Here is a 23,568-nt window from a genome sequence, read left to right as displayed (position 1 = left end):
GCAGGTGTAGGGAGTTCCTTGTCTCAATAGTGGTACAGCCATGCCCAAAAGAAGCCCGGCGGTGGTAAAGACAGATCCTAGAGAACAGGGCTTTGAGATTCCATGTGGGATTTTGGCCCTGGTTCCTGAGAGACTGGCAGATTAAGAAGTCTTTCCCAAGTTTTGAAAAGACCTCCAAGTGCCACTTATTCATAATTTTGGGGAAGTAAATGTAACCTCTTTCACTGCCCAGTGGTTGGTAAGGGGGGCATTTTCATCCTCTATGACCCTCATTTGTGGTTCTGTCATTTTCTTGCTCATGTTTTACAGTCTGGATTTGTAGGTGAAGACCCTGGCCTTCCCAGCTCCTGAGTCTTTTGTTTCTCTCAGGCCATTTATAATTTAGCCCACATTCTTAGGCCATTAGCCAGCACACATTTTTAAAGGTGAGCTGGCAGGACAGTAACTTACATGCAGGGGTGTTTTCTGGGCTCAGGAGAAAATGCAGCTTCCCCTTAAAAAAAAAGGAAGCAGAGAGTCCTTTCTATGAATCTTTTCAATGAAGGATTTACTACTAATTTGTTAAGTTCATTGCTCTTTTTCCTCATTCTGAATGAATAGCTTTGTCAGTCAACCCTAGGGTCTGTAGAACCTATAAAAAACGCTTCCTTTGGTCTCCTTGTTTTAACACATGCTGGGGCTTGGGCCTGCCTCTGACAGACAGGGGAGGAGTAGAAACATTCCAGAGACCAGGTCTTAGAGTGTTATCTCTCCCCCTACCCCAAATCCTTACCCTCCATTTATCTCTCAAATACAAATGCAGGGACCTCCTAGGGAAGTGTGAAGGGATGGGTTTTAATCAGGTTTGGGGAAGGAAGGGGAATGAGCTGAGCCCAAAGAAAGATGGGGACAGTTGGAATTTTTAACACCCCTCTGTTAATACTTCCTATGTGTTCTCTATTATATCTTACAACGTATCCATGTGTTAAGGTAATCTACAGTGTATATGTAGCATTTGCCAAATGCAGCTTGGCCAAAACAGTGTTAAATAAAATTGTAAGAAATGCTACCAGGGCCTTGCATGGGTTATTTAATTCTATCAGTGATAAACAATGTTAATGTGTAGCATCTCAGTTGGTACAATAATCATGTTTCATTTGTATATGCTGAGACATATTTAAGCATGAAGGATACAGTTTTCCAACACATATATTTCCCAATGATTACTTAGGAGCAATGTGATGGAAACAACAGAAACCTTTTCTCTCTGCACATAAACTTGCACCCTGCACACAGAGACTGCCAGTCACACACATTCACATGGCCGGCCAGCCCCGTATGTATTGTCACATACATGTCTCCACCGGTGAATGTAAGTGTGGATTCTGTAAAGGCAGATCCAGTGGTATGCACCTGTACATAACAATGGACACACATACCAGCATTTTAGAACCTTTGGTACAGTTTTTCTCACACACCCACGCTGCCTCATAGACGACGCTGACATGAACATGTGTACCATCCCACATGTGGCTATTTAATGTACACATGTTAAGTGCTCTCACTGCAAGTGCAGACGTGCCTGGAAGGACGAGTGCCTATATTCAGGAGGATCCTCCGCACAGGCTCCTACATAAGTGTGCATCTATGTGTATATGCCCATTTGTGCACACAAACTCCTGCACCCCTGCTCCAGGACATACGCTGACACCCATAGGCCTGTTACTCTTGGAGGATCCAGACCTGTCAGACGATATCTGAATTGAGTGTTTGCCCTCTATGACACCTGAAGCATTCAGGATGGGAAGTCAGGAGGAGCAGGGTCAAGATGCCAGCCTGCCTGGCCTCTGATGAAAATAATATGAAAATGGAGGGGGCGGTGAAAGGAAGGGGGTTTGGTCTCTGCAGATACAAATGATTCCAAAAAAGGATAAACATTTTTCACTCATTTAACAAATGAGTCAGGATACCTTCTCTGGTCCTGGTTCTGCTACCAGTTAGCCTAGGTAACCTGCTCTCTTGATCTCAGTTTCTATCTCGGAAAGTGAAGTACTGGCCCAGACTAGGGATTCTCAAGCCTGGCTGCACAATAGAATCATCTGGGGGTGGGGGGGAGGAAGAGTTATAAAGAAAAACAAACCCACAAGACACTTGAGCTCCCAGACCAATTAGATCAGAACCTCTGAAGGTGGGTGCCCAGCATTTTATTATTTTTAAAGACACCTCATGTGATTCTATGCATATTCAACTAACACTGAGACCTACTGTTCTAGATGCTCTCCAAGGCCCTTCTATCCTTAAAACTCTATGTCTCAAGGATCTTTTAATATACTGTACAAAGCACTGTACTGGGCACCAGAGTTTTCTACTGAAAGTTCTGAATTCACTCATACGAGATCTTAAAAGACATTAAAATTCTTCATTTAGTTTAAGAAGAGGATCATTTTGGACAAACTATATTTATCCTGGAAAAACTTATGCCTGCATTTCCAGCTAGCTCTATTCCCTTCCATCTTTGTTCCAGTTTTCCAGCTCCCTGACTCTCACTCATTGAACATTAATTATAATGCCATATATGCAAATGCCATAAGCTGGTACCTGATAAATGTGAGAGATACCTTGCTCCTTTCACATATTTCCAGTCTAGATCCTCACCCAACCTGCCAGGTAGCACAGTATTTTTAGTAGGGTAAATGATAAGCCACAGACCCCGGGGGACAGTCTCCTCCCTCCTCCAGCCCTGAGTCAGAGAACATCAGCCCCTAGGCCCGTGCCCCAGTTCTGGAGCCTGGCATGGTGGTTGACAAAAGCCTTGAGCTGTGTGTCCTAGAAAGTTGCTCTCAGACTTGGGCCTCTGGGAATTCTATTTTAATATTCTCCAACATCCATTCCTCAGCCAGAGCCAGTCCTTGAAAACAAATCTGCTCGTAGCTGCACCTGCCAGAGGAGGCTGAGCCCAGGTGAGGGGTCTCATCCGCTTAGCAAGTGGAAGGCAAAGCAAAGACAACATGGCGACTGTCCATGGGTCCCCTTCTCCCACTGAGAATGCTGAAAAGAGTGTGAGGGGAGGGGTTCTGCCTTTCACGGAGGGTGGGATGGAGGAGGAGGTGTCCATTTTGGATGGAGGGTCTCCACTTCTCCCTCAGTGTTCTCACTCATCGAGATGCTCAGGGCCTCCCAGAGATACTGGAACACAGTCTGGTTCTCCTCTCTCTTTCCCTTGGATGTAGGATTTTCTCCTGAAAGTGGTCGGACTAGTTTCCTTTAGGAAAGCTGCCCTGCCTGACCTGTGGTGGCACAGTAGATAAAGCAGATAAAACATTGATCTGGAACACTGAGGTTGCGAGGTCAAAATCCCAGGCTTGCCCAGTCAAGGTACATGCGAGAGGCAACTACTACGAGTCAATTCTCCGTTTCCCCCCTTCTCTCTCTCTCTCTCTCTCTCTCTCTCTCAAATCAGTAAATAAAGTCTTTAAAAAGAAGAGAAAATAAAAGAAAGTTGTTCCATGGTGCCTGCTATTACGCTACCATCCAGGTGCGCAGTGGAGGTAGTGATGAGGCCTGAGACCTCTGTGGTTTCGGCTCTGATCCTCTCATCCACTCATGCTTACTGTTTCTCCGTTTGCCTCTTTATTTGCTCCCCCACTCTTTCATTTTGGCCCTTCCTTTCCTGATGATATGTCAGGCCAGGTCCTGACCCTTAAGGGGACCTGCAGATATGACAGAGCAGTTTGTTGATCATCAGGCTGAGCCTCCCTCCCTGTCCCCTTCCTTTTTCCCCCTCACTTTCCTTGCAGGGAGGGTAGGCTTGGTGCTGGGGAGGGAGCCCCAGACACGGCATAACATCCTCAGATTCTACATCTAGATCCAGAGCCCAGCTTCCCAGGCCTGTGCCCCTTTCCCGGGCCCACCTCCCCATAGGCCTGGGGAGCATCACACCCCAGGATGTGATGGATTCCCCAGGCACCTTCAAAGAGCTCTGCATTTGTTTGCAATGTGGACCTTGAATCCTTCTCTGGTCATAAACGTTGTTTATTTTGACTAGGACCTACTGAAAGGGGGTTGGGGGGTTAGAAAGGGCAAAGAGAGGATTCCTCTGGAAGATCATAAAACCATTAGCAGAGCAGGGCTTTAAGGGGTCACAGGATCATAGAATTTTCTGGCTGAAAGGAACACAGGCCATCAGAAAGGTCACAGATGACCATTTTGTCAGCTAAAGGCCTCTAGGGGCCAGAGGGGGGGCTTTGGGCCTCTTTCTAAAAAGTGGACACAAGGTGAGGGGGCATGACCCCCCAATAACCTTACACCAGGTGGGGGACACCAATAGTTGCTTAACATGATGGATTTGGCCTCCCAGTGGGAAGAACCAGTTGTTTGAATATGCAGCAGAGACTCTTGTTCTGGGCAATGGGCACAGTTCTGGGTAAAGGAAATAAAATCCCCTCCAGTTCTTCTTCCAGCATGATTTTAAACAGCTAGGATATAAGGTGCTATACTTAATGTTCTTCCAATATTTTCAAAAGAAATCTAAAAGCAATGTTTTGCAGGTAACACAAACTGAGCTCAGAAAGGGTAGGTGGTTTGCCCAAGGTCACACAGCAAGTAGAGTGGTAAGGCTGGTACTAGACCTTAAGACTTTAAAGTTTTTAAACCTAATCTCCTTCCCATCTCCCCATTTGCTATGGTCTGGTCCCCTGCAGCCTGAGGGACTGAATGAGAGCTGGGCTCCCTTCCCTCTAAAGCTCACATTGGGGTTGAGGAAAGTTCAGCAACAAACCCCCTTCCACTAAGATAGAATAGTAGAGTCTTGGTTCCTTCTGGTCCCTAGTACAGACCTGGTTCACTCTGTAGATAACATGCTCCTATAAATCCAGCCAAAGTCAGGAAACCAACTTGGTTGCCTGTTACTTGCTGTGTGACTCAGAGGAAGTCACTTCACCTCTCTGAACTACACCTTCCAGACCCATCTTCAGATCCGAGGTCTTCGTGGAAGGTAAGGCTTAGTGGAGGTGGTGGCAAGCTGGTCCCTCCTAAGCCCCTCTTTGGTGTCAAAGCTTTGGGGGCAGCTGACTCAGATCACACACACAAACACCTCAAAAGCAGACAAGGTGAGGCTCACTAAGATCCCTGCTGAGAACACGTGAGGCTGACAGCCCCGTCAGAGGCTGGGCTATACAGAAGCATTTTATTTAAGCATCAAGTTCTTCCCTGATCCCCTGACTGGGTAATCCAGTTGCTCAGAGAATGGAAAATCCCCTTCTCCTCCCCAGCCCCCTCCCCCACAAAGACCTCCAAATAGGCCTGCCAGCATTGGGGCACTAATCTGCCCAGACATCACATTGGGAGCAGGTTGCTTGGGGTTCCAATCCTCAGTGGGAAATGGGGAAGGCTGGGAGAGGTCAGGGGTTCAGGGACTTGGGAGGGGGGGGGGTCCTTCAGCTTTCTGACTTTCCCAAAGGATCAGGGACACTAATGGGCCTTTGTGCCGAGGGAAACTTTGGGAAACAGGGACATGAGCATAAGACTGGAGGGAGGAGGCAGGAAGACGGGGTCCCAGGGCAAAAATGCCTTTGGCAGGATTTAGCATTATTTCACCCACCATGCTCCTTTCATTTTTATTTGAAGATGGCTCCCTCCCCAGAACCTTCACCTCCCACCTCTTACACTTTCACTCATCCATCCACTGAGCTGCTGACAGCTGCCCTGCGGGTGAACTCCTGATCCTCCAGTGGCTGGAGATACTGGGGGTGCTCAGGCCAGAGCATGCCCCCTTCTAGCCCCCAGCCCCACACACATACCCACAAGGTTGTGCCACCTCAGTTCCCCCTATTCACACCTGTTTCTGAGTACCTACTATATGCCAGGTACTTTGGCATACATTATTCTCAATAAATCTTGATACATATCATGTTGGGTGAATATTCAATGTCCTGTGTTACAGAGAAGTAGACCAAGGTCCAGAGAGGTTAAGTAACTTGCCCAAAGTCACACAGTTAGGCATGTGAACTGGGATTTGCTCAAAGCCCATGCTGAATCCCTTATTCCATGCTCTCTTGGGTGATGATAGCTTAGTACTCTCTACCCTCATTGCATTCTCCACCTCTCCCCCCATACGCCAGGGATTAGATCTGAGGCATCTACTGTACCCCACCTCCATGCTGTACAGGATTGATGCTGTCACAGTGAACCCAGCTAGGTGGAATCCTCTGACCACATCCCACTGACTTCCACCAAAGACCCCACAAGGACAAGGGTAAGGTCCCCTGAGACTCTATGATTTATCTGGTGATATTGTTATTTTATGGGATGGGCCAAAGAGGTGTCAGGAAGCAAGTTTGCTGTAAATCTCCTCTCTCTGCTCCCTTTTCCTCTGTGTGTCCCCTCCTGGGATTTATGGTTGAAAATGTTCAGAGCTAGGGACTTGGGGGCTTGGGTTCAGGCTTGGGGTGGGAAGGCAAGGGACACTATATCTTCTTCCTCTGAGATCTGCTAAACATGTGTGTGCGTGCATGTATGTGTGTGCATGTGTGTGCATGTGTGCGTGTGTGCGTGCACTACCTACCCATGCTCTCTCACAAGCCAGGAGTGTATAGTCAACAAAATCTCTATGAAGACCTCCACAGCACTCAAACGGCTGTACAAACAGAGCACAGTGCCTGCACTAGAGGTGTATTATGGGGGCCAACCCATAGGCTGGTGCCCTGTGTGCACTTCCATTCCTAGTGGCCTTTTCCTCTCCTGACCCTTTCCCCTTTTCCCATCACAGGGCTCCTTACTCAGCTCTGGTGGCCTCCATTACTGGGTCCCTCTGTTACAGGGGAATTTCTCCAAAGAGTCTCTGGTACCTGGAGGACATGTCTTGAGCTCCCCACACTCTCTGCAGTCTCAAGTCCAGTGTGCAGGACATTAAGGAGAATTCGGTGAATCCTGGCTGAAGGAATCCGGGAGAAAAGAGTGGACGTCACCCTTTGAGCGAATATCAGGCCACTCTCCCACCCCATCCTTCCCCTGCCCCACTCCTGGCAGCCCAAACCCAGCCTGCACTGTGTCTCCGGTTAAATATATGGAATTATCTATTACAATACTTCAATATTTATTACATTGATTTTGCTTTAAATGCTTTGTAAATCATAGCAAAAAATAATGGCCTTCCAACAGAGAGTCATATACCGTAATCAACTGGAAGAAAGTCGGCATTGTAATTTAAAATAAAAAAAAAATCCTTATGAGAGTCTCTCGTTTAAATTAAGAGACAGGACGTGATTCAAATAATAAGACCCAAGTGAGGCTGGTTTTTCTTGGCAAATTAGTAGAGGTTTTAACTGGAACTGAAAAGGTGTTAAGGTGGAACACTGACCTTATTAGACCTTAATTATTTTCTGTTGTTACATTCCTGGAGCTGAGGCTTTTTTTCCAAAGTGGCCATGTTAAGCCTCATCGCAGGAACTTTGACTTCAGAGAGTTATCACTTCTCAAGTGGCATTAGTGGGATGAAAAGCAGACATTTTGCCTGAGTTCCTTTTCTCCATCCCAGAGTTTCTAGGGCTCCTAGAACTCATGGTTTGGAGGCCACATTCTTGTCCTTGCCAGTTGAGATTTCCCTCCATTCTGTCTCTGGCTTTCTTACAATCAACCTTCTTAGTGGCAGCCTCCTCCCCCTAGTTCTATCCTTTGCCAACCTGTGGAACCAGCATCCATCTGGCCAAAAGAGAGAGGAAGAGAAGTGTGCTTGTGCAGGTGCATGTGCCTATGAGAGTGTACAAGTGTGTGTGAGTGTATGTGTGTGTGTGTGTTTAGGTGCACATTGGTTGTGGGGACACAACAAGTAGCGCTCACCTCATCTTTTACTGAAAACTTCCACGGTCAAATCTGGCTGATTATCAGTCCCAACACTAGTCCGATCCAGCCCAAGATGCTCATGGCACTTAGGAGAAAAGAGCCAATGCCATCCTTTCTAAAAGGAAATTAGGCCTAGCTCTGTGCCCGGTACATGGCGGTATCCAATAATGGTGATTTTACTTTTGCTGGAAGCAAAGGCAGCCAGAAAAGAATCTTTGCTTCCAGATCCCACCAACATGCCCCACTGGCCCTGGGGGGGGGTAGTGGTGGGAAAGAAATACTGAGCCCCAAGAAGGCCCAGTGCAGACCTCCATTCCACAGGAAGGTAACCCAGCTGAGAAATTTTTATTAAACACTATCAGCTCCATTCTTCCCACTGGTCCTCCAAATTAACGTTGAGTTTGATCAGAGTGAGAGAGGACTTCTGCTGAGGCCTGGTGTGTTGGGGAGAGGTCCGGTTCATTACTATCCCAGAGAAGGTTGGGGTGGGAGTGGAGCCATGGGAAACGACAGGGAGGAGTGGGACCCATTAGGCCATCGCAGGTGAGAGGGATCTCCAAAGAAAGAGGGAAATCAGGCTATTTGATTGCTATCAAACATGTAGTTGGCCCCCACTGCTGGCATATATGATATATTTTAGAAGTCGGACCTATAGTCTTCAAGGGATATCCAAAATCTTAGAATAGCAGGTCTGAAAGGGCTTTAGAGACCATCGAGGCAGACTCTTTTGTTTTATAAAGGGGAATCAAAATGATCAAACACCCTGCCTGAGGACCCACAGGGATAGAATTGAGAGGGGGGAGGGAGGGGATACAGCTGCAGGAGCTATGGTCTTGGTCTGGGTGAAGCTTGGCCCAGCTGAAGGAACACTGGCACCTGGACATCCCAAGGTGCACCTTGGGCCAGGCTTGTCCCATCACTGGCAGGCCAACCCCTGTACCTGGCCAGCGAGAGTGACCTCTCTGGACCCCACTCAACATCTCCCATCCCTCAGAAAGGCTCGGGATGAAGGAGGATGTGCCTGGAGAAGTTGGAGTTTTGGGTTCGCTTTAGCTGCTATATGGCCCAGGAAGCACTTCCTCTTAACCTTTCCTTCCTGCCCCACTTACTTAACACAGCGTGGGCCTTACTGGCTTGTGGGAGGCTAGAAAAGCACTAGCTTTGTAAACTGTGAAGTGCTGCACAGGTGGGGGGCACTGCTGTGACCAGCCTGGGTGCAGAGATCCAGATGTAGAGATGACTTAATCAGACTTTTATTTATGGGTTCATATAGAATTTTGTCTCCTCCCCTTACCTTCCTTGTGGCTTTAATCCAAATTCTGCCCTGCGAAGGAATGGGACAAGGGAGGAAGCTTAATCCTCCCAATAGCATGACTATAGGAGAGGTAGATAGGTATTATTATTATTTCCATGTCACAGATAGATAAACTGAGGCCCATGTAGATAAAATATTTATCCCCCCCCCCCAGCTGTTGAGAGGCAGAACCAGCATAAGAGCCCAAGTCTAGATACATCACAACCCCAACTGGGAGGGAATAAGAAAGTAGAATGTGAGCTCCATGGAGCTGGGGTTTACAGATGCTTGTCTGCTGCTATACCTCCAGCCCCTGGAATAGTGCCTGGCAGATATTTATTTTTAAATATATTGACCAACGCCTGACCAGATGATGGTGCAGTGGATAGAGCGTCGGACTGGGATGTAGAGGACCCAGGTTCAAGACCCCGAGGTCACCAGCTTGAGCGCAGGCTCATCTGGTTTGAGCAAAAGCTCACCAGCTTGGACCCAAGGTCACTAGCTCGAGCAAGGGGTTGCTCGGTCTGCTGTAGCCCCACGGTCAAGGTACATGTGAGAAAGCACCAATGAACAACTAAGGTGGCGCAACGAAAAACTAATGATTGATGCTTCTCATCTCTCTGCGTTCCTGTCTGTCTGTCCCTATCTATCCCTCTCTCTGACTCTCTCTCTGTCTCTGTAAAAAATAAATAAAGGCCCTGGCCGTTTGGCTCAGCGGTAGAGCGTCGGCCTGGCGTGCGGGGGACCCGGGTTCGATTCCCGGCCAGGGCACATAGGAGAAGTGCCCATTTGCTTCTTCACCCCCCCCTTCCTCCCTGTCTCTCTCTTCCCCTCTCGCAGCCAAGGCTCCATTGGAGCAAAGATGGCCCGGGTGCTGGGGATGGCTCCTTGGCCTCTGCCCCAGGCGCTAGAGTGGCTCTGGTCTCGGCAGAGCCCCGGAGGGGCAGAGCATCGCTCCCTGGTGGGCAGAGCATCGCCCCTGGTGGGCGTGCTGAGTGGATCCCGGTCGGGCGCATGTGGGAGTCTGTCTGACTGTCTCTCCCTGTTTCCAGCTTCAGAAAAATACAAAAAAAAAAAAAAAAATATATATATATATATATATATATAAATATATTGACCAACAAATATTTAAAACATAATGAATATCAACTTAAATGGAAGGTTTGGTGTAGCAAAAGCGAGTTAGGAGGAAATAACTTATTGGGAGCTATATCTTACATCTACAGTTTCATAGAAGGTTCTGTGTGGGTGGAGAATTTGGGGTAGCATTTCATTGTTTATGGTAGCCCCTTCTGGCTGTTTTTGTATTCAGTTACCACCATGATAGAAGTTTGGGCCTCGGGTAGTATTTAAGTGAAAAGGAAATAAAATTAGGAAATGGCAACATTGGTAGTAAAGTGAAATCTCTGTAGACATATAAAGATTATATTGAAATGATGTCTCACTTCTTGGAATACTATTTCGCTTCTTGAAAGAGCCATTGGGAAGACCTTATGGAGAAGAGAACATTGCATGTTTTCCTAATCAATACATCCTGTAATTTTACATCTAAAGATATTGGTTCTTGATCCAAAGGAACCAACTTTTCATTCAGCCAGTTTTTACTGACCACCTACTATATGCCATGTACTGGGTTAGGCTGTGGCAGAAACAGGGATGCCCAAGGGATGGCCCATGGGTCTCAGGAGCATGGTCGAGGCCTCCAGAGGCCAGACCTGTCCAGCAGTTAGTTTCCTTGGCCCAACCTGGTGCATGGTGAGTCAGTATCTTGCTCCAAGAGGTCAGCCCAAGGGTCTCTCTCTTCCCCTCCCACCCTCACTTCCCCCAACCTCCACCCCCAGCTCCACGACTGACTGACTGAAGAGGTGCAAGAGGGAATTTGAGAGATTCTGTGCTGTTTGTTTTGGGTTCAATGGAATCTCATTTACACGTGTTAATTGCAACTAATTGGCACTAATTGGATGAACAGGAAACCCTCTGGGAGCACTCATACCTTTAATTTGTAGTAAATATCATTAATTAACATATGCTAATTAGAGCCAATTAACATTGATTAAGGGTTTCCAGCTACTTGGAAAGTACAACTGTATCCTCCTCCCTTGGTTGCCTGAAGTCAGCACAAAATATGATGGTACAAGAAGTCTGGGCAGAGAGAGAATCACTCTTCTGGCTGGATCTCCTCATGAGGGGGCATCATGGTGGGCAGCCCTCACTGAGCTGGGTGCATGGAGAATGGTACCCTGTCTTCTCCCTCCCCAGGACAAGAGTCTGCAGGGGAGGGGCTTCAAGGTTAGCACACCTCAGGGAATGGGAGGCAATAGATGTTGGGAGGTTCTGGATGTTGGGAGGTTCTCCCCTTGGCCTGGCTCCCAGGGTGCGTTGGAAGAGCAGCAGAGATCAGCCTGGCAGGGAGGGTGGGGCTGCTGAGACCAGGCAATGTTTGTATGCACCTCTGCAGATGATGCAGGGTGAGCCACCCACCCGAGTCCTCCTGTTTGGTGTGTGTGTGTGTGTATGTGTGTGCGTGTGCACACACACTTCCTCCATCTGACACAAGTGTACAGATGCCCACCTCCTCTATCTGACATGGAGGTGTGAATAGGGATGCCACCTGGGTCTGACAGGTGTATAGATTGTGGGACTACCTCTGTTAGACATCTCCTTTGCACATCTTGGGATGTTTTTTACTCAGAATTGGAATGCTGTTCAAACTATCCAGGGTATTGGTGTCAGATTTAAAAAAATCATTTGCATTAAGAACCAGAAGGCTTTTAGGTCTATGTTCAGTTCTGTTACTAACTAGCTATGGGACCCTTGGGATTCACTTAAAAATATATACATTGTTTTATTTTAGTACTTTTACAAAAGAAATAAATGTTTATTACAGATATCCCACTGCCACCCCCAGTATTGCCCTTTCTGTAATAGGCTTGTGAGGCTCTGCCTTTCCTATTCTGCAATAGTCCCTTCTTTGTTTCATGTCCCATGTCTATCTTCAACAAGTCTAATTCCCTTCAAAGTAGAGTTTAAGTGTGGCTTGTTCATTGTGGCACTTTATGGGCACTAAAAATGCTGCTATTGAGTTAAATACCATGTAGGATGAAAAGAATTTGTTGAATGAATGAATGAACACATAAAACAAAACCATCTGTAAGTTTAACTACCACAGAGAAAACAGCATTTGGGGTGTGTGTATGTGTGTGTGTGTGTGTTTATATTATATATAAATAAAATATATGTTATATATAACATAAATATCCCAAAAGGCTTACTACAGCTTATGCTTTAATAACTTCAAAGTATAAGTGCTACAGACTTTAAAAATCATAAAAATCATTTCAAACTTTATTTAGATTTATTATACACTTATTTAGTTTTGTGAATTTTGAATAATCAATTTTAATTTTAAATTTCTGTTTCAGCCCTTCTGAATGAAGGTAGCAAATACTGATTCAAAAATTGAAACTTAAATTTTGTTATTAAAAACTCACAAAACCAAATTTAAAAACAAAGCCTGACCTGTGGTGGCGCAGTGGATAAAGCATCCACCTGGAATGCAGAGCTCTCCGGTTCAATACCCTGGGCTTGTCTGGTCAAGGCGCATATGGGAGTAGATGCTTTCTGCTCCTCCCCCCTTCTCTCTCTCTCTCTCTCTCTCTCTCTCTCCTCTCTAAAATGAATAAGTAAATTTAAAAAAATTAAAAAAATTTCACAAGACCAAAAGTATTTCTGCCAGCACTGAGAACTGTTCTCTTTCAACCACTGGGCCAGTGATACCTGCACTACTAGCTCCCCAGGCCTCCCAGGTGGGAAGAGGTGGGTGACTCTGTAACCCAAGGAAAAGTGTATTTTCCACATCACCTGAGAAGAAGCAGCTTTATAGCTCCCAGATCTGAGCTACTGGCTCTAAAAGAAAGAGATGGGGGCCCAGATGGGACAGAATCTGGTATAAACCTCACCTCCAAGGGGATCTCTGTCATAGATTCTTATTTAACTTACACGAAGCAACCCCTGGAGGCGCTTGGTGTTCAGGCCAATATAAATTGCAAGGCTGGGATCACCCTGTGAGGGGCTTAGACTCACAGGGGAAAGTAGATTATAGGGGCTTTGGAACCAGGCCCTCTTCTAAATGTTTTACATGCATTTATTCACTTAATCCTTCCACAACCCAATGATGTAGGCGCTATCATTATCCCTCTTATACAGATGAGAAAACTGAGGCTCAGAGAGGTCAGTTAATGTGCCTAGCTCACACAGACAAGTGGCAGGGCTACCATTTGATCTTCAGTGTAGCTGCTATGTTCTGTCCCCTCTGCCCCACCCACAGTTTTGGTGCCTATAGAATGGCTCCAGGAAGCTTCTGCTCCTGAAGTGGAGTCTCCAAGGCAGGAAGCTCCTGCCCTGCCCAGGCCTCAACAGCATGGCTGAGTGGACCTTGATTCCCAGCTCCCTCCCCACATGGAAATCTGAGGTCTGAGGGAGAGCTTCTGGTGAAGTTCACAGCAGTTTAATTACCAAAGTGATTTTAATTTGTTTTTGTTAATTGAAATCTCATTAAGCAAGCAATTGACTCCAACACAGCTCAGGAGTCCACAATTCTATGGTGAGGCAGCTAAAGGGGACTCGCCTTAATCTGGGGATTGTGCTTCTTTATGCAGTGGCCTGTGTGGTGGGTGCCCATATGTGCCCCATGGAAGGACCCTCACTCCTGACCAGGGACATCCTTTCTTCTTCTTCTTCTTCTTCTTTTTTTTTTACAGGGACAGAGAGAGAGAGTCAGAGAGAGGGATAGACAGGGACAGACAGACAGAAACGGAGAGAGATGAGAAGCATCATCAGTTTTTCGTTGCGAGACCTTAGTTGTTCATTGATTGCTTTCTCATGTGTGCCTTGATCACGGGCCTTCAGCAGACCAAGTAACCCCTCACTCGAGCCAGCGACCTTGGGTCCAAGCTGGTGAGCTTTTGCTCAAACCAGATGAGCCCGCACTCAAGCTGGCACCCTCGGGGTCTCGAACCTGGGTCCTCTGCATCCCAGTCCGACGCTCTATCCACTGCGCCACCACCTGGTCAGGCCTTCTTCTTGGTCTATACTCCTCTGCCACCACCCCAGAGCCCTGGACCCCAGGTGCCTTGCTTTGTACCCTGGAATAATAAGAAAAATGTGAACCCAGGCCATCCCTCTGTAGAGCATTTGTGCACTCAGGTGTGTGGTATGTGGTGTAGGCACACACAGATACCATGTGATATTTGTCCATCTTTGTGCCAAGCACTGTTCTAGGCATGAACTGGAGATGCTGGGGGAACAAATAACATTTTTTTAAGGGAGGTCCTTTCTGAACCCTGGACTTTGTTAGTTCACCTGCTAAATGTCCTGCATCCTCTTTCATTACTAGCATCTCATGCATTGGAAACCCTTGTCATTGTCATCCTTCTTGTCAACTCCAAGAGGGCAGGGGCCACTTGGCTTCTTCATGGCCGTGGCCCTGGCTTAGCTCTGAGGGTTCTCAACTGGGTGTTGGGTGGGCAATTCTCTATGCAATGGGACTGTGCTGGGTATTGCAAGTCTTTTAGAATTCCTGGGGGCCTTGCCTATTCAATACCAATAGCATCTCCTCAAATAATTATGACAACTCATATATACTCTCCACATGTTTCCAACTTCCCTGAGTTAAACTCCTGTGAACTTCACCAGAAGCTCTCCCTCAGACCTCAGACTTCCATGTGGGGAGGGAGCTGGGAATCAAGGTCCACTCAGCCATGCTGTTGAAGCCTGGGCAGGGCAGGAGCTCCCTGCCTTGGGGACTCCACTTCAGGAGCAGAAGCTTTGAAACCAGTGGAAGTGCCCACACACTCTCTGGTATATAGTAGGTGCTCCGTGAGCAATTGTTGAGTGACAGAGAGTGTATGAGCTGTGCCTCTGACTGGTCCGTGTTTCTCCACGATGTGCGTGCTTGTGTGACTGAAATGTGCGGGCTGCTCTTCTCACCTGTGCCCTGGATGTTCTGGACCCAGTGGAGGGTTCTGGGCCCTGCCACAGACCGGGGCCTTGGTTCTCCAGAGCTCTGTCTGCTCTGGACACGTTCTCTCCCTTTGTGGCCTCATCCCCTGGCTGCCTCTCTAAGGCCCCCGCCACCCAGCTGCCTCCTCCTTTTGCCCCCGACTACAGCCACTTGGTAGTTTTCCAGGCCTGACATTTCGAGCATGCAATGCCATATGTATTGCCACTCTCAGGTAATTATCACGTAAAATTAAGCTAGTCTTGTACATGAAACCAGCAATTAGCCAGGGATTGAAGGTCAGAGAGAGCTCGTTTATAGAGTCGCTAACAAAATGTTAAGTGGAAGTGTGTGTCAGATGGGCCAGGAGGCTGGATTAGCCAGGGTCGCAGCGGTGGGACTGGAGAGCCATGGAGATTCCCCGGTTCTGTAGCACTGGACACAGCAGGAGGAGCTGGGGATTTATGGCCCACACTTTTCTCTTCCAGTTCTCAATCAGGGGCACAGCTTTGAAGGAAGGTTGCTAAGTCTGCTAAATCCTAGTGCACACCAATGCTCCTTCCCCATTCATCCAGAAGCCTGGTAGGTTCTGCCTAAAGGCTGCGTGTCAGTTCTACCTCCTGCCTGGCTGCCCACCATCCCAGCATTCTACAGTGGGGCCTTTCGGACATGCTTTGGGTATCTGAAGACAGGATGAACTTTCAAGACAGAGAAACTGCACACGCCATTCCTTTCTTTGAAATACCTTTCCCTCTCTCCCAACTCTCTTACTATCAGCCAGAATTTTTTTCTATTTCCTTTTCCCAAATCTCATTCTTCACTTCTCCAAGAGCCTTCCCCCACAACTTTATTCCAGGAGTTGCTTCACCTTTGTGCCATGAGCAGGTTTCCTCTATTATACTTACACTCTATGGCAATTTATTGGTGGCTTGTCTGCCCCCAGCCCTGGATTGTGAATTTTTCATCTCTTCCTGGCAACATGGAGCTGCTCAATAAAGGTATGTGAAATGAATAGAGAAATCATTCCCTTCTGCTCTTTGTTCTTCTCCATGTCCTTCAAGGCTCTGCTTGGATGTCACCTCTCCTTTTCTGGACCCCCTTCCCTGGTAGAATTCATCATGCCTTCTGTGTTCCTGTAGCACTTGTACACATTTTTATTACAGCACTTACCAGATTCCCTCATATTTCATTATAGTCTACCTAGGGCTACCACAACTCCAGAGGGCACCATTCACACTGAGCCAGGCAATACAGAGATGGTGCCTGTACTTGACTACTAGGGCAGTGACCTTCTGCAGAGCAAAGACCCTGAGACTTTTCAAATAATCTGCATATCATATACTTTCACTGGCCACATCAGTGTCCATTCAGAGTAGGTATGCAATAAGCATGCCGTAAATATATGTTTAAACATATGAACAGGAACAGATGGTTCGGTGGAGCAAGATTTGGATTTGGATTCTGGGGACCTGGGTTCCAATTTTAGCTTTGCCATTAGATTGCTGTTCAACCTTAAGTGAATCACTTAACCTCTCTGGTCCTATCCTTTTAAATTAGGTCACATGTGTCAATGTGCCTGGAACAAAGTATGTGCTCAATGCACGTTAGTTTTTGCTCCCCCTTTTCATCTATAAAATGAGGAATTTTAAGATTCCTTGTGATCTTCTAGAATTATGGACTCTCAGGATTGGAAAAGTTGTGGGGTTTTTTTTGTTTTGTATTTTTCAGAAGTGAGAAGTGGCGAGGCAGAGAGTCAGACTCCCTCATGTGCCCAACTGGGATGCACTTGGCATGTCCACCAGGGGGTGATGCTCTGCCCATCTGAGGCATTGCTCCCTTTCTTTTTTTTTTTTTTTTCTTTTTTCATTTTTCTGAAGCTGGAAACGGGGAGAGACAGTCAGACAGACTCCCGCATGCGCCCGACCGGGATCCACCCGGCACGCCCACCAGGGGCGACGCTCTGCCCACCAGGGGGCGATGCTCTGCCCATCCTGGGCGTTGCCATGTTGCGACCAGAGCCACTGTAGCGCCTGGGGCAGAGGCCACAGAGCCATCCCCAGCGCCCGGGCCATCTTTGCTCCAATGGAGCCTTGGCTGCGGGAGGGGAAGAGAGAGACAGAGAGGAAAGCGCGGCGGAGGGGTGGAGAAGCAAATGTGCGCTTCTCCTGTGTGCCCTGGCCGGGAATCGAACCCGGGTCCTCCGCACGCTAGGCCGACGCTCTACCGCTGAGCCAACCGGCCAGGGCGCATTGCTCCCTTTCAACCGGAGCCATTCTAGCGCCTGAGGCAGAGGCCTTGGAGCCATCCTCAGCGCTTGGGCCAACTTTGCTCCAATGGAGCCTTGGCTGCAGGAGGGGAAGAGAGAGATAGAGAAAAAGGAGAGGGGGAAGGGTGGAGAAGCAGATGGGTGCTTCTCCTATGTGCCCCAACCAGGAATTGAACCTGGGACTTCCACACACCGGGCTGATGCTCTACTCTGAGCTAGCCAGCCAGGGCCCAGGATTGGAAAAGTTTTGAAAGGCATCTGGTCTAACCTCTGGCTTCTCAAGTAAGTGGTTATGCAGTTCTGGTTTGTACATTTATAATGACAAGAAGCTCACTTCCACACAAAACAGGCTATTCTATTTTCAGACATCTGTGCCTTAAAAAGAGCTCGATTATCTAATGGCTCCCCAGAGCTTTCAACCCAGGCCCTGGGTTTATATCATGTTGCCAATCCTATTGCCCAAGACAATTTTCAGAGACAACGATCTGCTCCAGGCTCAAAGACACAGTCCCATCACATCCCTTATGCATCTTGATGTCAAGCCTATTCACCTTCTTGGTTTTGAGCGTGGTTTTAAGCATGCTTCCCTTGACCTCTAGAGATGAGATATCTGAACAGGATAGGACTATCACCTTCCTCTGCCTAGAACCTGTGCTTCCAGTATGAACCCAGGTTGGAACCCAAGATCGCGTTCTTGTGACCTGTATCTCGACCCTAGCAAGCATTTCACTATGGGAGGCAAAGCTAGGAATGAACAGAATTCTTCTTAAATTTTATTTTATATTTTAAAAAGTCTACTAAAAACCATAAACAAAGTTCAAATACAAATGACAAGCTAGGGAAAAATTATCTGTAACTCATACGACAGGCAAAGGGCTGATTTTTTAATAAAGTGAATACACAAACTAACATAAAAGGATCCACAACCTAACAGAAATATGAGCAAAGGATAGCAGATAATTGACAGAAAAGGACCTGAATAGTGTGAGTGTGTGAGTGTGTGTGTGTGTGTGTGTGACAGAAACAGAGAGAGAGAGACAGAGAGAGGGACAGATAGGGACAGACAGGAAGGGAGAGAGATGAGAAGCATCAATTCTTCGTTGTGGCACCTTAGTTGTTCATTGATTGCTTTCTCATATGTGCCTTGATGGAGGGAGGGGGCTATAGCAGAGCGAGTGACCTCTTGCTCAAGCCAGCAACTTTGGGCTCAAGCCAGTGACTTTGGGATTCAAGCCAGCAACCTTTGGGCACAAGCCAGCGACCATGGTGTCATATCTATGATCCTATCTCAAGCCAGCGACCCTGCACTCAAACTGGTGAGGATGCTCTCAAGTTGGATGAGCCTGCACTCAAGCCGGTGACCTTGGGGTTTCAAACCTGGGTCCTCCGCATCCCAGTCGATGCTCTACCACTGCGCCACTGCCTGGTCAGGCTAGTGTTCTTAAATATATGAAATGTTTAACCCCATTCATCATCAGAAAAATGCAATTTAAAAACGTTATTTTTCATTTGTCACATTGGCAAAGCTCAAAACATTTGGTGACGTCTTGTTGGGGTAAGGAAACAGACACTCTCCTACATTGCAAGGGTAAGTAGGTACAACCTCTCTGGGAAAAAATGTGACTTTATGTAATAAAATTTAAAAATGCACAGACACACTGATTGAATAATTCTATCTCTAGGAATGTATCCTACAGATCTACTCAGACACACGAGAAGGCACACTCAGTGAGGGCAAGGGCACCTGGATTGCTATCCAGCACCTAGAACGTGCTCCATAAATGTCTGCTGAATGAATGAATGAATGAGTGGATGGATGGGTGAATATGTAAAATGACACTTGGTCAAGGTTATTCATAGCAAAATTTTTGGTAAGAGCCAAAGACCAGAAATAATGTAAGTGTCCAACTATAATGAAATAGTATACTGCTATTAAAAATATCAAGGCAGCTCTCCATGTACTGATGTGTAAGGAGCTCTAAGAGATATTATTAACTGAAAAAAGCAAGGTGTAGGGAAACATGTATAATAAAAATGCAGATGGACATGTGCTTGTCTGTGAATAGAACATCTCTGGAAGGAAGCTCCCAACAGAGCCACTGTGCTTATGTTTAGGTAGAGGAACCGAGGACCTGGAGGAAGGAGTGAGGGGGGTGGCTTTATTTTTCAGTGTATTCTTTTAGATAGATTCCTCTTGAATTTTAGGTCATATGAATGTATTACCTATTTCAACAATCAAATACAATTCAAAACTTAAAAAGAGCTGGGCTCAGGAATTAACCTTATTCTTTTGGGCCTGTGCATTTGTGCACACATGTATTATACTTCCCTGAGAGTGTACATGTGTGTATTGTGTATGCATGGACATTTCCAATTTACTTTCTTCACAACTGTGGATTAGTCTTCCTAAATGAAACATAGCTCCCGAGGCCCTGACCTGCACAACAGTCTTTGATGCTTCCCTATTGTCTATAAGGTCCAATTTCCTTGTCCTGGGCCTCGGGACCTTCTCATCTGACCCCAGCCCACACCCCACCATTCCCTTCACACAATCTTTGCCCCCAGAAGAATGGAGTTACCTGTGCTCTCCGTGCCTACCTGCCATTATCCCACCTGCACCTTGGACGGTGCTCCTTGGGAAATCAAGATCCCCTTCTCCATTGTTACATGAAGTCATCCCCACTCTTCAAGAACCATCACACACCCCTTTCCCGGGAAGGCTTCTTTCATGTCTCAAGCTGGAAGTGATCTCTCACTTTTTATCTGCAACCCTCTTATAGCATTTAGTTTTCGTTTAACCTTATATTAAAGCTTTTCCCACAACTGAAAACTGTTCTCAGAAGCTGTCTGAAGGAAGGCAGAGTTCAAGTTTGATTCCTGTTTGTATTGTCCTCAGAGTGCAGTAAAATGCCAGTAGGTATTTCGAGAAATGCCGAAGGAATGGATATGTCTAAGCCTCAATGGTAGGCGATAAGTCTGTCTGGTCTCTGTGTCGTCTGAGCCATAATTATCATCTTCGTCATCACAGGAGAAGAAGCTTTTGTATACCTACTTGCACACGGCCTGTGTGGGGCCTTCTGTAGCATGGCTCAGCATGAACCACTGCAGCCCATCCACGCCCACCAGCCTGGCTGCAGAAGAGGGGCCCAGACATGACCAGACGGTGAGGCAGCCACATTCCAGACGGATGAGGCACGCCTGGGAAGTCACATGTCTGGCTCACCAACTCACCTGCGGGCACTCAAGCTTTACAGACCCTCGGGCTGGCCTGGGGTTCGAACCCTCACTCTCCCTGTGTAACTGCACCACTTACTGAGTCTCAGGGTTCTCACCTATAAAATGGGGCCAGCAAGACTTGCCTTGTGTGTGGCTGTGAGAACTGGAGCCAATGTTTGGGTAGCTGCCTTGAGGGCCCGGCACTTGCCAGGTTCTCAGGGGCTGATTACCCTGGAATCTGGGGCTGCCAAGCTGCAGATATGCAGGATACCACATCAGCCCAAGCTAAACCTAGAAAGTTAAATGTGTTGCCAAAAAACCCATATCCCAAGCAGTACTTTATTGCAAAACTAAACAGATTTCTTTGGCTTCATAATTGTTTGGAATTATCTTGCCACAGTTAATGCTCTGTTGGTGAGAAGCCAGGGTGTGGTATATATGGTGGATACATGTGTGAACTAACCTGTGTACATATACATAGACATATGGATAGGTGTGCTTATCATGTAGAGGTGTGCAAATATAGTCACATGCATGTGGGCTCCCCAGTGGTCATGCATATCATATGGCCATTCAGGCAATAGTGCTGGCCTGGTGACCTGGGTAGACTGGAACGTGCTACCTGAAGGAATAAAGGCTATCTAGAGACATGCTGAGAAAAGATGGGCAAAAGAGGAAGAAGAAATTTATAGACTAAACCTGTGGGGGGAGGGGGGGAGAGGCAGTAGAGTATGCGGGTTAAGAGCATGAACTTGCCCTGGCCGGTTGGCTCAGTGGTAGAGCGTCGGCCTGGTGTGCAGAGGTCCTGGGCTCGATTCCCGGCCAGGGCACACAGGAGAAGCGCCCATCTGCTTCTCCACCCCTCCCCCTCTCCTTCCTCTCTGTCTCTCTCTTCCCCTCCCGCAGCCGAGGCTCCATTGGAGCAAAGATGGCCCGGGCGCTGGGGATGGCTCCTTGGCCTCTGCCCCAGGCGCTAGAGTGGCTCTGGTAGCTATGGAGCAACGCCCCAGAGGGGCAGAGCATTGCCCCTGGTGGGTGTGCCGGGTGGATCCCAGTTGGGCGCATGCGGGAGTCTGTCTGACTGTCTCTCCCCGTTTCCAGCTTCAGAAAAATACAAAAAAAAATAAAAAAAAGCATGAACTTTGAACCTCTCTTGGGTTTGAAGGCCTCTTCTGTCAATTCCTAACTTGTGACCTTGGGCAGATCACTCAACCTCTCCCTGCCTTGGTTTCTCATCTGTAAAATCAGGATCAGAATAACGGTACCTGCTGATTAGGACAGTTGTGACGATGAAATAAGTTAATATTTACATATAAACATGTAAAGTGTTTAATGGGGCCTGGTCCAAAGGAAATGCTCGCTGAGAAAACAGTGGTGGGGGGAGTAGCTCCTGTCAGGCCCTTTTTCTCATCTTCCTTTACTCCTCTCTGGGATGTCACGTCCTGTCTTCTTTCCTTCTCTCCTCTCTCTCTCCTCTCTCTCTCTCTCTCTCTCACTCACTTCATGCCCCCACCCCCAACATCTTGGCCTTTGCCAGGGCCAGGCTGGGATCAGGCAGTGCATGCCATTGGCAGGGAAAGAAAGCCAAAGGGAGCAGGAGGAGGTGGAGCCACTGGCTCTGAAATGTTGCCCCCCCACCTTTCCCCAGCCATGCTCCCAGAGGCAGGAGGTTGGGGGTGGGGGCAGTGGGAGGCCTCCAACGAACAGACAATGGCAGCTGTTCCCTGGTGGGCTGGGGGTCAGGCCCCCTCCTCGCTCCATCTGCCTCTGCCACAGCCTGTGCCATCCGGCTTGCCAGCTCAGCCCAGCCCAGCCCAGCATGCTGGGATCCCAGGCTGTGCCAGCACCGGCCCGGCTAGGGGTGGGAGCGGGCTGCAGTCTGGGGTTCTGTTGCTGTGTTTTGTTTTTCCATACCTCCTCTTTGCTTTCAGAGCCCTGGTCTTTCCCAGCCCCGAGCCTCTGATTCCATCCTGTGTCAGCCTCTGGCTGTCTCTTCTATCCCTGCATCTCTGGCACCACCAGCCCAGGGTCTCCTGCCAGTACTGGGCTCAGGGAGCATCAGGCCCTGTCAGCCTCAGCTCCTGCACACTTCCTCCCCACCCCCTGGACGAAGGCTGGCAGCCCCAGCATCTGGAGGGGCTGGCTCTCTGCTCCGGCTGCCCTGGGCACATGGTCTCCTACCCTGTCCCCTACTCTCCTTCACCTCCTCCCCTCTCCCCAGTGACTAGAGTCCTCTTCTCACCCCTCAGCCTCCTCCCTGCTCAGGACAGCTTGCTTCCCTCCAGGCCTTGGCTGGAGGCTTATAAATGAAACTGCCTCCTCCCAAAGACTGGGAGGTGGAGAATCACCATGGCAACCAAGAAAGCCTCTCCTCTTTCTCCACCCCTTTCTCTCCCGGCTTCACTGAAGGGGCTAGAGGTGTGGTGGAAAGTCTGAGCTCTCAGGGATAAAGGATGGAGAATGACAGGGGAACAGGAGTAGCTGATGGGACATTTTTGAGAGAGATGGGCCATGGGGAGGAGGCCGATTGTGGGACCACAACTCTTGAGAAATAGGGTCCAAGTGTGTGACTAGTATGGTTTCAGCCACCAGTTGAGTCCCCAAATGTGGCTGTGATTCATCTGAGCAGCTTGTTAAACACAGAGAGCATCAGGCACTATCCTAGACCTACTAAACCCCAATCTTCAGAATTGGGCCCTAGGAACACGTATTTTAAAGATTTCTCCTCAGGTGATTCCAACACATACTAAAGTTAAAGACCTATCAGTATGCAGAAGACTAGAATATAACACACCTGTGTTTAAATCCTAGCTTGGTCACCCAATGTAAGTGGCAAATCTTGTAATCTCTGCAAGGCTCAGTTTTCACTTCTGTAAAATGGGATAATAGTACCAGCTTTGTAGGGTGTTGTGAGAGTTGGCCTTCACAGATAAAGCACCTTGCACAGAGCTTGCCCACCGCTTCCTCCTGCTCTAG

The sequence above is a fragment of the Saccopteryx bilineata genome, chromosome 2 (assembly GCF_036850765.1).
Source record: "Saccopteryx bilineata isolate mSacBil1 chromosome 2, mSacBil1_pri_phased_curated, whole genome shotgun sequence".
NCBI lineage: Eukaryota > Metazoa > Chordata > Mammalia > Chiroptera > Emballonuridae > Saccopteryx > Saccopteryx bilineata.
Note: the sequence above shows the minus strand (reverse complement) of the source record.